We start from the raw sequence: 13,679 nt of genomic DNA, 5'->3' as shown, positions 1-13,679 counted from the left end.
TTTTGCATCTACAGTGCAGATCATGGGTGCATAGGGTAAAGTTTCCAAATTTCTGGATAACATGAAGCTCAGAATGTGTTATACTGCATGGGGAACAGAACAGATAACACAAGGCATTAATAGGTTGACTGAATCGGTAGACACGGGGCTGATTAAATTTAACAGGAGAAGTGTGATATGACACGAGAATAAAATTGCACAGATCTAAAAATTGTGCAGGAATAAAGTACCCAGTGCATAAATTATGGAGTGTGGAAAGGTGCATTGAGACAGTGGATAGTAAAGCATGTCTGATCCAGAGGTTCTTAAATCAGCCAGAATTGGAGCACATGGTCAATACAAGTCACTGCATTTTAGGAAAGACAGGAAGCCACCAGATAATACAGTAAATACTTACTGAATGATGGGTGGGATGAGAGATTCTAACTGTAAGGTTAAAAAGAGAGGCTGTGGCGTTTTCCTTGGTGCCCTATAGTTCCCTATAGTTGGGTTGATGGAGGTGTACAGAATCATGACCGCAGAAACAGGTTAAGCAGAAGAATGCTATTTCCATTGAGTGGCATCAGGGGTAGGTAAAGTTGTCCAAAAGGATTTGGGAAGTATGAGGTACATAAATGTTTTGAGGCCTCATTTAGAGAAAGTTTTGGGCATCAGGGGGTCAAGGTGGTGCAAAGATTTACGAGGATGTTGCCAAAAGGCTTTTGGGAGATTGGCAGGCCTCATCAGTCAGAGCTTATAGAGGTGAGTAAAGATAGTTGGGACATGCAGTCTGTTGAGGGGTTGCATAATCCTTCTCTCCATAGATGCTGTTGAGTTTCTCCTCATGTTAGAGACAATTGTGTTCAGTTTTAGAAATCGGAGGGGCACCTGTGGTAGGTGTAGGAAAGCTGCCAGATGAGGTAGTTGTTGTACTATCACAACATTTAGCTGGAATTTTATCCGTGCTTGGGACCAGACACTTTTCGTAATTCAGAATTTGTTGGTCTTCGGAATGGAAATATTTTAGCGTAGATTTTAATGGCTGGCTCAGTGGTAGAGTGCTCGGCTCATATCCGCAAGGTCGCGAGTTTGCGGATCGCGAGTTTGAGTCTTCAATGTAGTTTTTTCTTGCAGAATCGGAGAGAAAAGGGAGGGTTAGGCTGGGATCATTCTCTGAGAGATAATCTTAGTACGCGGGAGCTAATGGGGAGATTGAGCAGGCTAAGAAGACGAGTTGGAGCGGGGCTGCTGGCTGTGGAGTCTCGGGACAGTCAGGACCAACAGAGTCCCCTCCCGGCCTAACGATCTATTCCTTGGAGTACAGGAGGATGAGGGGTAATCTTATAGAGGTGTATAAAAATCAGTAGAGGAATAGATCGGGTACACATGCAGTCTCTTGCTCAAGAGGGGGGGAGATTGAGAACTAGAGCCGAAGACAAGTGGGTCTCAAGCCCCAGATGCGCCCCCTTTCTCGGGTTCCTCTGGAGTTAGATGCTGGCCTAGACCCGCTGAGTCTTTCTGCTTGCAGTCATTTTGTGGTCTACCAGAGGACACTGTACCGCCCTTGCCCCCTCCCTCTTGCAAACAACCCCACAGTTCCCAGGTGAGGGGGGTGGGGGAGACGTCACAAGATTTCAAGATAGCACCTTTCACACCATCAATCGGGGGGAGGGGCAACTCCGTTTCACACTGAAAATAGCTCCGACGTAGACAGTGCAAACCCCCCGCGCCGTATGGCGGGGAGCTGGGAAGGAGCTGCCAGATGAGGTGGGGTGTAGCGACAATTGAGCCTGCGCTGAGGTTCTACTATCGCAACGTGTTATGACCGTGGGAACATTGCAGACAGATTGTATTATGGACCCTAGCGCAATATACCCTCACCTTCTCTGTTATGAATGGGGATTTATTCGAGGACAATCACAGGCAGGTCGGGAACGTTTTCTGGGGTAGGATGGTCGCTATTCGGAGGTTTTGTTGGAACTTCGGTGGTTGTGCACCTGCAAGTTGGGCCAAGGTGGGACTGGGGCCTGTTTTCACACTGTAACACTGTGACTATATGACAGATAGTTCAAGGCAGGGAACAAATATTAACACTTTTGGCCAAAGATATAATAAGAATACAAGGAAATGGTGATAGAAACAGAATTGATCAGTGCTTTCAAAAGAGAAATGACATATCTGAATAAATTACAAAGTTACAAGGAAAGGGTGTGATGTGACTGATGGGATCTCTCTGTTATAGTTAGCATTTACTCCAATGGCTAAATAAACTTCTGCTTTATTTCTCCAATTCTATGAAACTTATGATCACGAAAATCTGGAAGTTTTCATATGCAGACTGCTTCCACTTCCATATTTTAAATCTAACAACACATCCCCTCTGGCTGGACTTCTTGAATCAGAAATAATTTTTTCACAGTATGAAAACTTCCACATTTCATCCTTGCTGTAATATTATCTGTAGAGTCTTGAAATCCTTCGTAATTGTGGCTAATAGTCCATTATTTGATTTTCTGTAATGTGATGGAGCCTTTCCTACTCCTAACTAAATCATATAGAATGTGCAGGAAGGAACTGCAGATGCTGGTTTAAATCGAAGATAAAGCACATAGATTTTGTTTCTCTGTTAGGTCATTTCTTACTCCGGGTATTGTTCTATTCTAACCAATAGCTAATCCAATCAATCATTCTAACTTCCATAATATTTACACACTAAAGCATGCCAATGAAATTTCAGTTCAGAGCTACATAGAGGAAAAACTACATAGAAACAAGACAAAAATAATAAACAGACAGACGGACTGCAGAGGCCGCTGCTGACGAGAGTCGCGCCGCCCACCGAACATGGAGTAAATGTTGTATCAGCAGAATTTAAGGAGATATTGCAGTTAAAATTTAAATACAATTAAAATGCAAAGTGTTAATATCATATCGTGCTTTGGTGTATTTAAATACTGGAATATCTAAAATAACTGTTTTGAATCAGAAACTTACGAAACAATCATTAGGAGAGGAATTAGAATAAGCAATGATTCATTCAGATCTCTCCAGAAGTTGGTTCCTTACAGTTTATTTTTAACCAATGATTTGGCCAAAATTATATCTCAATCAGCAATGTGCTTGCTCCATTCACTGTGTTGGGCAATTACTCACACACAAAGTAAAATAATGGTCATGAGACTGGACTACAACTGAACCACAGTGAGTAATTGCTTGGATATTGCATTAGGCAGACACATGACTCTCATTTGTGTACTCAGTTCAAGAAAAGCTGATAGAAATACTCATGTCAGAGACAAAATGTTCCTTTGTGGTAATTATATTTAACAGAAAAGTTAACTAATATAGTAATCTACCAGTTCTAAAGCACCATTTTTAATTTACATTTCAACAATTCTAAAACAAATTAATCCTCAGAGGAAACAAAACCAAAATTAAAATATAATATCTAATAACTGTGTTATCAATAGCCATGACAAATTGTTAAAACTTATTAATAATTTAAAGTTGCTACAGTTGGTATATCTCAACAATATTCACTTCCCACTCACGAGTAAAAAACTCTTCTCATAAGGGAACTGCAGATTGATAAAGGAGGTAACCTTCACCTCTTTAGATATTTGAAAATGAAATATTTTTATACTGGGCAAATACCAAAGTGCTGGAGGAACGCAACAGATCAGGCAGCATCAAAGGAGGGAATAGTCAGAGAGAGTTTTGGGTTGGAACCTTTCTTCATACTGATTCATGAAATGTCATCAAATCAGTCTGAAGAGTCCTCATCATTGTCTGAACTTTCCCACCACAGATTCAGCCTCACATGCCGAGTCCCTCTTGCACTTTATTTTTTGCTCATGATTCTAACATCTGCAGTTCCTTGTCTCTCCATTTTAATGGGCTTTCTTTCAAACCCACTCTTTGCTAAGCTTATGCTCCCCATAAAAGAATCTATCAATTCCAAGAAAATAATGTAACTTTTTCAGGGATTTGGTTATGCATCTGGCGGGAAAGGACATTTGATGCTTATGTCGGACTTATTTAGACCCTGACTCAAAACATCACCTGTCCATTCCCTCCACAGATGCTGCCCGACTTGCCAACTTTGTGCTTTGCTGAAGATTCCAGCATCTGCAGTTCCTTCGGTCTTTGTAATTTGAGTTCATTGTTGCATATTATAGAGAAAAAATAAAGTTACTTAAAGCTAATTCACACACAGGGATTATCATGGAAACTCATCTTGTGCCAAGTCTTTAACATTAACTTCATGTTTTTTTTCTCTTTCTCAATTTTAAGGACAGATGCATAGGAACATTTTATTGACATAGAAATATGTGGTCACAATTTCAACAATACTTTAGACATTAAGTATTTTGTTTTACTTATTCCAAGTGATCAATTATATGAAACCAATCCAGAGTTCAAAATAGCAGTGAAACATATACAATGTAAAATTCCAAAATCAGTTTGATGTATATTTTTGGTTCAAATATGTACTAAAGTTCATATATTTAGACAATAGCTATCAGCGAAAGAAAATAAATTGTATTTTCTTATCTCCTTCCATGATCACAAGATGGCCAAAACCATTTACTAGTAGTTAATGGGGTAGTTTTATCAAGTGGGGAATTTCCATTTTCTGACCACTAACTTCCTCATTGCACCATTGTTCATGATCAAAATTACCAATGCACTGACTTACTTCTGAAAATTATTTAATTAGTTTTACACAAGGATAATTATTAACTTACGTATACTTACTACTTTGTTCGAGGAAACTTCTTCTTTTGCCTTTTTTATCCAAGTTTTACGATGAATTACTTCCACATCTTTGTCACTGTTGCTGTAAAATCCCCAGGGACAATGATTCAGAAAATGCTCCAGAAAATGTTAAATACATTTTTCTTCTCATTTTCTTCGGTACTTCCTTGAAAAGTACTATATAGTTGTTGCCTTCCTCAAGCACCGTGATTAACATTATTCACTCAACATGTAGATGATTAATAGACTCATTTCTATAGTTTTGGAAGTGCGGCATATAACCTTGCAAGTACTAGCACTTCAAGCTTGTGTGCTAGACTGACATAAAAGTTAACCGTTTCATTTTCTGGTTTAGGATCACGTTAACACAGTCAGTTTACTATAGGATAATCTAATGATCTGCCAGTATTGTCATAACCCTGAACCAATAACATCACAATCTGATCCTTTAAACAGGGTGCTTGTCATCATTCAACAAATGAAGAAAATGCCCAAATGTATAATGCTTCAGACACCAAGAAAGAGGGGGTAGGGAAATCTTACAATTTGAAAAAGGAAATTACATGTATAAGTGATTATAATCAAAAAATAAATTCTTGTTCCAAGAGTTAACAAGGTCAAGCTTTGCTCTGTATATTTAGTACCCTGAACTACAGATTTCTCTCATACCCCAGGCATGTTATCATTGTAACCAGCAGGGCCTTTGGTGCGCAAAGTCCACACCGAAACATGATGCCAAGTTAAACTAATCCTCTCTGCCTGCTGCAGGGGGCATATCCATATCCCTCCATTCAATATCCCTCCATTCCCTGCACATTCACGTCCCTATACAAAAGCTTCTTACATGACACAATTGAAACTGCCTCCATCACCGCCCCTGGCAGCGTATTCCTGGCATCCACCATTCTCTATGTAATAAAACTTGCCCTACACGGCTCCTTTAAACTTCTCTCATCTTTTTCATTTCCACCTTGAGAAAAAGGTTCTGACCGTCTACCCAATATATGCCCCTCATAATTTGATAAGCTTTTTTTCAGGTCACCCCCCAGCCACCGGTATTCCTTATAAAACAATGTACGTTTGTCCACCATCTTCTTAGCGCTAATACATTTTATTCCCTCCAAAATGAATATTCTATTCATAACATATACAGGAGATTGCATTATCTTTATTTCCTTAACCAAGCATGTCCTTATGCTTGCTTACTATATTCATATTTTAACATGGCATCGATTTTTTTCAGTCCCAGTTACTACACAGGCCCCAGTTCCTCAATGTCAAGTGGTGAGGAGACCCTATATTGTAGCGTTTCCACATACAGCCTTTACACTGGCTCAACTAAGCATCATCGTGTCCCTCAGCACAAGGTCTTGCATCTCAGAATATGATGTGTTTTATTTGGATACAACTACACTACAAGTTGTATCCAATTATGGCACATTCCAAATTAATGCATGGGAAATTGAAAGCTTCCCAATCACAACTGGAGTCAGCAAGGCTGCTTTCCCTACTCCATGTTGTTTGTGCATTGTAAAAGGGCAGTTATTGCATCTCCTGCTATTTATAATGGAAAGCACTATAAGAACAAGTGGGTGCTAGATATGGAAGATGGAACCAAAGGAGTCACTGAGGGAATAGTTCTATCGGAATGCTGAAAATGAGTGAGGAAGGGAGGACTGTGTCCAGTGGTAGGAGCCTGCTGTAATTATGGAGGCTAATGAGGAAAGTGAGAGGCACTTTATCCTTGTTCTGACTGGGAGATAACAAAAGTGCAGGAAAAGGAGGGGAAAAGAGGATTCCAAATCTGAGGAAAGACATTCTTGCCATAGAGGTTGTACAGAGAAGGTTCACCAGACTGATTCCTGGGATGTCAGGACTTTCATATGAAAAAAGACTGGATAGACTTGGCTTGTACTCGCTAGAATTTAGAAGATTGAGGGGAGATCTTATAGGGACTTACAAAATTCTTAAGGGGTTGGACAGGCTAGATGCAGGAAGATTGTTCCCAATGTTGGGGAAGTCCAGGACAAGGGGTCACAGTTTAAGGATAAAGGGGAAATCCTTTAGGACCGAGATAAGAAAAGCATTTTTCACACAGATAGTGGTGAATCTTTGGAACTCTCTGCCACAGAAGGTAGTTGAGGCCAGTTCATTGGCTATATTTAAGAGGGAGTTAGATGTGGCCCTTGTGGCTAAAGGGATCAGGGGGTATGGAGAGAAGGCAGGTACAGGATACCGAGTTGGATGATCAGCCATGATCATATTGAATGGCGGTGCAGGCTCGAAGGGCCAAATGGCCTGCTCCTGCACCTATTTTCTATGTTTCTATGTCACAGTCAAGATCCTGTTTACTTATAGTTGAGGGAAAGCCACAGTTATGGTAAACGGACATCTTAAAGACAACACTGTGGAAAGTCATTGTCAGAACAGATATGGAACAGGTGGAAAAACTGGGAGAATAGATTAGAGTACTTGCAGAAAACAGGATGGGAAAAAAAGTAGACAAAAGTGCTGGAGAAACTCAGAGGGTGCAATAGCATCTATGGAGCGAAGGAAATAGGCAACGTTTAGGGCCAAAACCCTTCTTCAGACTGTTGTTGGGGGGGGGAGAGAAGAAAAGAGAAAGTAAGAGGAGTCGGAGGGCTGAGGGAGAGTTGAGAAGGGGAGGAGAAGAGGAGGAGACAGCAAGGGCTACCGGAAATTAGAGGTCAATGTTTATGCAATTAGGGTGCACTCTGCCCAAGCGCAATATGAGGTGCTGCTCCTCCAATTTCCGGTGGTGCTCACTCTGGTCATGGAGGAGGCCCAGGACAGAAAGGTCGGATTCGGAATGGGAGGGGGAGTTGAAGTGCTGAGCCACCGGGAGATCAGGTTGGTTAATGCGGACCGAGCGGAGGTTTTCAGCGAAACGATCGCCAAGCCTACGCTTGGTCTCACCGATGTAGATCAGCTGATGTCTAGAGCAGCAGATGCAATAGATGAGGTTGGAGGAGATGCAGGTGAACCTCTGTCGCACCTGGAACGATTGCTTGGGTCCTTGAATGGAGTTGAGGGGGGAGGTAAAACGACAAGTGTAGCATCTCTTGCGGTTGCAAGGGAAAGTGCCCGGGGAGGGGGTGGTGCGGGAGGGAAGGGAAGAATTGACCAGGGAGTTACGGAGGGAGCGGTCTTTGCGGAAAGCAGACAGGGGGGGAGATGGGAAGATGTGGCGAGTGGTGGGATCACGTTTGGAGGTGTCGTAAATGATGTTGTATGTGACGACTAGTGGGGTGAAAGGTGAGGACTAGGGGGACTCTGCCCTTGTTGCGAGTGGGAGGATGGGGAAAGAGAGCAGTGTTACGGGGTATTGAAGAGATCCTGGTGAGAGCCTCATCTATAGTAGGGGAGGGCAACCCCCGTTCCCTGAAGAATGAGGACATTTCCGATGGGAAAAAAATACTATGAGAGTTAGACATTATGGTAGTTAATCCATCCTGAGATGGAGACAAGGATGTCAAGCAAGCAAAGGGAAGAGTCAAAAATGGACTGGATGAATGAGAGAACAAGGTGGAAACTGCCAGTAAAAGCAGTGAGATTATTGAGCACAATCAAGAGCAGAAAGCAGCACCAATCCAGTCACCAATATAATGGGGGGGAAAAAAAGAGTTGAGCAGAAGGTCTGAATGAGACTGAAACAGACTGTTCCAGGTGTTCAAAGAGACATGCATAACGAAGACACTTGCAAGTTCCCATTTACTTGAAAAATGTAATGGAATTGAAAGAGGCTTATTCAAGGACGTTCAACTTGGTGAACAAAGAAAATGAAAAGAGACTAATTAGACACAGTTAAAAAGATGAAGTAAACGGCCATGATTTGAAACTCTGTCGAGACTGTGTGTCCATAGTGAAGATGGTCACCTTTGTTTGTGACGTCCGTACATCAAGCTATGTGTGGACTTTAATGCACAAAACACTATACTAAAGTATGAATTAGCGACACAGAAATTCATTGGCAATGGGTAACCATTTTTTTAACCCGAGCATTGATACATCTTGAAAGTTTATTCTCAATTATCCAATTTAAAGGACAACTAAAATCTGAATCTATTAGTAAAAGAATGCATCCTACCAATCCTGAAGCGCTCCCTCCACTTTTATAGCCCTGTCTCACGGCGCGAGTCCACCCACGAAATAAAAAAATCAAACTCGTGGTCGTCTATCAGATTCTATGTTTATGTTCACGAGTTTAAACGAGTTCCTACGTGTATGTCTAAGTTTGCCGTTTACTTCTCGTTTCTGCGATGTACCAAGTTTCTCTCCGGAGTTACTCTTGAGCCAACAACGACTACCGACGTGTGGAAAAATCATCACAAGGCTAAAAAAGAATGTCATGCAGTTTTTTGTTACTATAAAAAGCCTCCCATGACCATGGACAGGACTGCCCCGATGATCAGCTTCTCCGTGTCTTTTATGTAGCTGCATGCTTGTCTGGGACGCCACTCGATTCTCAGATTCTGATCATATGCGTTCCCCACATAAATGAACAAATTGTGACAACCCATTCATTTGTTTGCAAACTCCAACCACAGGTAACATACCTCGTATTGTTTCCAAGGGCGGTGCTGTGCGTAAGTGACATGTCATGTAATTAACCGCTGTGTTTGCAAACCAAAAAAACAGGTTTAACCTTTTATCAAATCGTCGCCCATCATTGCTACAATGCAATAAATGGCATTTAAAGTACTCGGCTGTCAAAAAAAGTGCAAAACGTAAAGGTGTTTCAGAAATGAACTGCAGGGAGAAGTTCAAAGCTTTTGTAAATCGATTAAATTCAGGTAGAAGTTGAACTCAAGATGTAGATTCCCTGAAAGTTAGGTTTCTTAACACAGGATAGATGTTCTGCCAGAACGGAGTTGCTGAATAAAATCGTCTCCCGTTTTCCTCCATTTCTTGCATGACCTCGCCTTCCGGCTTTATTTCACACTCTGTGTAATGTATATAAGTGTAAAATAATAAACTGACCAAGAAGGTCCAGTGTTCTCCCCTGTTAGTTTAGTTTAGTTTAGAAATACAGAGCGGAAACAGGCCCTTCGGACCACCGAGTCCGCGCTGACCAGCCATCCCCGCACATTAACACGATCCTACATCCACTATGGCCATCTGTCTGGAGTGACAAGGCTCTTGGGTTAGGCTGGGATCATTCTCTGCTCTCATCTCTCCCTTTATGTGTGTGCATTAGCAGGGGGAAGAGCGGTCTACCTCGCTGGGGCACAAGACCTCTGCTGCCTGCCCCTTGCAGGCATCAACTTGTTTGTTCCTTTGATGCGCCTCATCTGCCCTGCTCCCATCCCAGCTCTCTGCCCCATTCGCTTAGGAATGCCACTTCCGCCGCTGTAACGAGGAGGGGTCCAGCTGGCTGGCTTGGTGGGTGAGTGGGCAGGGAGGGGGAGTGGGTACAAACCACCGAATCCATTCTCAAAAGTTGGGCAGAGCCATGTAGAACTAACGCTTCTCTCTGCTTCATATACGTGGGAATTCCCTCAGTATGGTCACTTTTCACGCGTCCCGCCCGGTATTAACTCAGGCCAAACCCACGGTAAACTCACGGGCTACTACGGTATTACAACGAGTTTAAAAGTATCAACATTTTCCTTCAAGAGTATATTTGACTCGTGGAAATCTTTCAACGTGTTGAAACACGAGTTCCGCCGTTGATACGAGTTCCACCAGTGATACTGAGTTAGAGTCATAGAGTGATACAGTGTGGAAACAGGCCCTTCAGCCTAACTTGCCCCCACTGGCCAACATTGTCCCAGCTACACGAGTCCCACTTGTCTACGCTTGGTCCCTATCCCTCCAAACCTGTCCTATCCATGTACCTGTCTAACTGTCTCTTAAACGATGGGATAGTCCCAGCCTCAACTGTCTCCTCTGGCAGCTTGTTCCATACACCCACCGCCCTTTGTGTGAAAAGGTTATCCCTCGGATTCCTATTAATCGTTTATCTCCTCCCGCCTCGATTACTGCAACTCCCTTTACACTGGCATCAGCCAATCATCCCTGTCCCGCCTGCAACTGGTCCAAAACGCCGCAGTGAGACTTCTGACAGGCACCCGAAGAAGGGACCACATCACCCCGATTCTAGCCTCTCTCCACTAGCTCCCTGTGCGGTTCCGAATAAATTTCAAGATCCTTCTTTATGTTTAGAAAGCACTTAACGGACTTGCCCCCACCTACATCAAAAGTCTGCTTACCCGCCACACCACCTCTAGGTCCCTCAGATCGGCTGACGTAGTTACTGAACATCCCGCGTCTAGGCATAATCTCTGGGGCGACCGTGCCTTTGTGGTTGCAGCTCCTAGACTGTGGAACAGCATCCCTCTTCCCATCAGAACTGCCCCCTCCATCGACAGCTGAGACTTAAAACTCATCTTTACTGTCAAGCCTTTCTTGATATCCTCTGAGGGAGGGCTCTATGTATGTATTTATGTATGTACTTAATCTATGAACCACTGTTGTATAACGTTAGTACCTCCACCAACGTAAAGCACTTTGGTCAACGAGAGTTGTTTTTTAAATGTGCTATAGAAATAAAAGTGACTTGACTTGACCTTGAACCAATGTCATCTGGTCCTCGATTATCCTACTCTGGGCAAGAGACTCTGTGCATCTGCCCGATCTATTCCTCTCATGATTTTGTACGCCTCCAGCACCATGGAATAGAGACCCAGCCTACTCAACCTCTCCCCATAGTTCACGCCCTCTAGTCCTGGCAACATCCTCGTAAATCTTTTCTGAACCCTTTCAAACTTGACAATATCTTTCCTGTAACATGGTGCCCAGAACTGAACACAATATTCTAAATGTGGTCTCACCAACGTCATATACAACTGCAACATGACCTCCCAACTTCTATACTCAATACTCTGACTGATGAAGGCCAAAGTGCCAAAAGCCTTTTTCACCACCTTATCTACCTTCGACTCAACCTTCAAGGAACCATGCACCTGTACTCCCAGATCTCTCTGCTCTACAACACTACCCAGAGGCCTACCCTTTACTGTGTTGGTCCTTCCCTTGTTCGACATCCCGAAATGCAGCACCTCACCTCAATTATTTCTTAACTATGCAGGAAATGCAACCTTAAAACGGGAAATTCAAGTTTATCAATGCACCTGATACAATTCCCCTTTCATGCACACCTTTCCATTTCCATTTTTATCTCAGCTTGGAAAGTCCCAGCCCTACTGAAATCTTACATGCCAGCTCTTTAAACGGAACCAGGAAATCATAAATTTTCCATCGGCCAGGCTGTGTCATCAGATAAGTACTTTCAAATAATGTCAGCCACTGTCAGTGTGGATTCAATGGGCCATTTCCATGCTGTATCTTTCAATCAAATCTTGAATGTGGAAATTGATTTTACAAGAGGTAATTATTTCAAAACAGCTTTTGTGTATTCTTCTTCAGCCATGATGAGATAATACTCCTATTAATAGTTTGGCAGTCACTGCTGCTTCATTCTGCCAATGCTCTCTCCAAAAGTACCCCAAATCTTTTTGGAAGGACAGATCTGAAGGGATAATGCGAGACATTTTTAAAAGTTTTAAAGCTCTACTAAAGATCTGCTTTATTATAATAATGCAAAATATTTTGTTTCAATAAATTCTTATGGTTTCCAGATGTTTAGTAAGTCTCATTTCCACCTTTGAAGATGATATGGATTATCCCAGTCCTTGAATAATAATTTTCTTGCTTACAGTAAAGAGCCCACTATGTACACTCTATATATTATTGTAATGTTCCATACGTAACATTAATAGCACAGTGGGTGAAGTCAGGATATACAACCAAGATTGGCAAGGTAGATTGTGGTGTTCTGTGTTCTTCCATGCTCTTTTGCTTATTAGGACTTTGTGGAGGTGATTCAATCATCAGTTCCATGGCTCTCCCAACACAGCAACCCATCAGTCCCATCCCACCACCCCTTATTTTTCCTGTAACCCTGCAATTTATTATTTCTCGCATGTGCACCAAATTGTTTCCACCTTACCCATCATAACCCATCCTATGTCTTTTGAATATAGGACAAAACTGGTGGAAACCAATGCAATCATGGGAAAAACATGCAACCCACACAGCAGCGCTTAAGGTCAGGATCAAACTCGGATCTCTGGAATTATGACACAGTAGTGCTAACACGGTAGCGTAGAAAAAGAAAAATATGTAAAACAATGGAGATATATTTCAATCTAGTTTATGCATTTTGATCTAGGATAACTGGCCACATATCCCAGTGATGCATCATTGATATAGCTTATGGGCATTTTAAAACCAATTTAAGTAGTAAAAATAATACAACAAATTCATTTGTCGCAGGTGCATTTAACAATGATGCAACAAGTATTTAAATAGTAAACACTAAGGCTTGGCATTGCAAAGCGTATTTTCAATGTGATAAGAATATTTTCAGAAATGCCAAACTGTTTAAATTGTTCCCTCCTTCAAACAAGCGATAGCCTCTAGCTTAAAGTTTTACTCCTCACACTTTTCCCAGACAGTTCAAATGTGGAAGTTCTGAACCAATAATTGATCTGTTATCTACTTATCATTCAAGTGTGCACAATACAAGTAGATACATTTCACAGGCAAAATGACACACACACACATAGTTTTAAAAGTATATAGATAGATATGTACCTTACTGTACTTGTGCATATATACAATAATCTCAACTTGACTGGACTTGACCTGGTTCCAGCTTCCATAATACGGTTATAAATATATATATAATATGGTTATAAATCATGACAAAACTGCATCATAGTTTGGAAGTTAGTATTTCTTGATTTTTCTCCTTCGGTTACCAGTATTGTACGAGCAAGAGCTTTACATGATGCCCACGGACACTAACTTTCTAGAATGCTCAGGAGAGTGATGCATACTAAATGTCTCCTTTTGAG

At 41.9% G+C, this 13,679-nt stretch overlaps 1 protein-coding gene across 3 annotated transcripts in view; it reads right to left on the bottom strand.

Moving 5' to 3' along the window:
- LOC129702130 (H(+)/Cl(-) exchange transporter 5-like) overlaps positions 1 to 13,679 on the bottom strand; it is a 64,917-nt gene that overhangs the window by 45,438 nt on the left and 5,800 nt on the right. Inside the window, exon 2 of one of the 3 annotated variants that reach the window (XM_055643726.1) lies at positions 4,738 to 4,819. The exons of the other annotated variants lie outside the window; for them this stretch is intronic. The gene's annotated coding sequence lies outside the window, so the exon portion shown is untranslated. The remainder of the gene's footprint in view (positions 1 to 4,737; positions 4,820 to 13,679) is intronic. 3 annotated transcript variants of the gene reach the window in all.

This window comes from Leucoraja erinacea, chromosome 12 (genome assembly GCF_028641065.1).
Source record: "Leucoraja erinacea ecotype New England chromosome 12, Leri_hhj_1, whole genome shotgun sequence".
NCBI classification, from domain to species: domain Eukaryota; kingdom Metazoa; phylum Chordata; class Chondrichthyes; order Rajiformes; family Rajidae; genus Leucoraja; species Leucoraja erinaceus.
This window is presented reverse-complemented; position numbering and strand designations above follow the sequence as displayed.